The sequence below is a fragment of the Aquarana catesbeiana genome, linkage group LG09 (genome assembly GCF_042186555.1).
Source record: "Aquarana catesbeiana isolate 2022-GZ linkage group LG09, ASM4218655v1, whole genome shotgun sequence".
In the NCBI taxonomy this organism is placed as follows: Eukaryota; Metazoa; Chordata; class Amphibia; order Anura; family Ranidae; genus Aquarana; species Aquarana catesbeiana.
In genome coordinates this window covers 231,171,589-231,173,909 of record NC_133332.1, presented here as the reverse complement: position 1 = coordinate 231,173,909, position 2,321 = coordinate 231,171,589, and the positions used below count along the sequence as shown (strand labels likewise).

Sequence of the window (2,321 nt, the reverse complement as noted above, 5' to 3'; positions counted from 1 at the left end):
CCCCTTTCCCTGGAACATTAGGCTCTAAGTAGTGGCGACGGCCTTCCCAATCTACTTTCAGAGGAAAGGCCCAGGGTCACACCCAAGGGCAGAAAGAGGCTTGGAGGACGAAAGCCTGCCAAGCAGAGCCCCAAAACATCCCTGTGAAGGGGCACCCCCACTCGGCCAAGTGGGGGGAAGGCTCCTACAGTTTTCAGGAGCCTGGCGGGAAGAGGTTCAAGACAAGTGGGTGGTCTCTTCAGTATCTCTAGGTTACAAAATAGAGTTCCTAGAGCTTCCACCAGCTTCTTTCCTAAGGTCAAGAGTTCCCAAGGTTCCAGTAAAGCGAGAACCGCTACTACTGGCCTTAGATCGCTTACTATCCCAGGGCCTACGACCACATCACACTGAAAGAGCCCGATCTCGTCTGATCTCAGAGGCTAAGCAGGGTCGGGCCTGGTTAGTACCTGGATGGGAGGCCGCCTGGGAATACCAGGTGCCGTAGGCTAGAGCGATAGTAGAAATGAACCCAAAAGATCAGGGTTCAGGGGTCTACTCGAATCTCTTCACCGTTCCAAAGCCAAATGGAGATGTCAGACCCATCCTAGATCTAAAGGATCTGAATCAGTTTCTACACATTCGATCCTTCCGAATGCAGTCAATTTGTTCGGTGGTCTCCACCCTGCAGGGGGGAGAATTCATGGCATCAATAGATATCAAGGGTGCATATCTTCATGTTTAAAATTAGATCAAAGAATCCGCGCTTAGGACCGTGAAAGGGCTGCTGCCTTTACCTGATTAGTTCCCTAAAAGGGAGCTAATTGGTAAGTATAAGAGGTAATTGGGAAAAAAATTGGCGCTGCCCTACTAGCAATACTAAATTATTTAGGGGTATGTGATCCTTTGTGAAACAAGCATTAGCAAAATAAGGTACTATCTCCTACAAACTTTATGAAAAAATAAATTATAGTCTGTACCAGAGCTGCCATATGTATGGAGATAAAAATAATAATAATAATAATAAAGAAAAAAGGAAAAAATATCGAACATAAATTAAGCTGTGTGATCAATCCTTATATGTTAAAAATATGAGTAAGTGCCGTTTATAAGTAAAATTATATAAATATATGTGAAAAAGTTTAAAAATAAATGTGTAAAAGTTTGTGTGGGCATTGATAACCCCAAAAATCTAAAGTTTTGTGACAATGTGGTGCCCCCTAGGGGCTAGCACTGATAGTGAAAAATTCTAATTATTAGTGATATAAGGTGCCAATACCACCATATGTATGACCTCTATATGACCTCTTAATTTTAACCGGTCAATGCCTGACCTGTGTGCTAATATATAGTATATCACAGTAAGGCTCATAAGTTATATACAGGGCTATAACAGTCAGCTTATGTACTTATATAGGCAGTTGATAATACTAAGTAATAGTACATTTGAAATGCCCAAAAGTCTCCAGAAAAAATAGAAGTATGTAGCAAAGTCCAGTGAATATGCAATTCATGGATGCCAGGAGCAGTAAACAGTGACTTCCGTGCTCTTTAAAGCTGGTGACTTGAAGTGCTCTCCCCCGTGTTCCCCCACTCACCAGAACCAATCACCCCCACAGGGGTACCGAGCGATAGAGTGGGTGTCTTGGGGTGGTGGAATGTGACCAGGTTAGGCTACCGTTCCTCTGTTCCGTGAGCTCCCTCCAGTTAATCGCAGTTCCTACCAGGCATTCCAGGACTAGGCTCCTCCACTATTTTCCACCATCAACCTGTTTAATCCTCCATCAGATAGAAAGAAAGAAACAGGGGGCTTCCGTAGTGTAGTATGTCCAGTTTATTTACGTTATACAAATATTTAAAAACAAGGATCCAATACAGGTACGGCTGCAGGCAAGGATGCGGCTAGGAAGTAGATCCAAGCGTGCGCTCCGCCTTGCATTCCAGCCTGTTCTTCCGGGTATGACGTGTGAGCGTGACTCCGCTTTACGCGTTTCGTCATAGGACATTCTCAAAGACGGTGTCGACGCGTCACGCTTCACACTATAATATAGTCCTTCGGTCTTCACATGCCCTCCCCTAATTATGGTAATATCGCTTGGGGGGTGTGGGAATGATAGAGCCGCCGGACTATATATAAACATAGCAGTATGTGGCTAACTCGTCTAATATAGACAATAGAAACAGTTTCCATTTGACTTCTTTGGTGACCCTTACATAGATCTTTTGAGCCATGTTAATCAATATATTTAATCCACTTATTCACTGTCTAATAAAGTGCATTTGGTATCCATGACATATTGTACAAAAAAAGATTTATAAAACAACTTTATATATGCATAATTAAA

At 43.0% G+C, this 2,321-nt stretch overlaps 1 pseudogene; it reads left to right on the top strand.

The window, feature by feature from the left end:
• Positions 1-368: 368 nt before the first annotated feature.
• On the top strand, positions 369-487 carry LOC141109094 (5S ribosomal RNA; annotated as a pseudogene).
• The last annotated feature ends 1,834 nt before the right edge of the window (positions 488-2,321 follow it).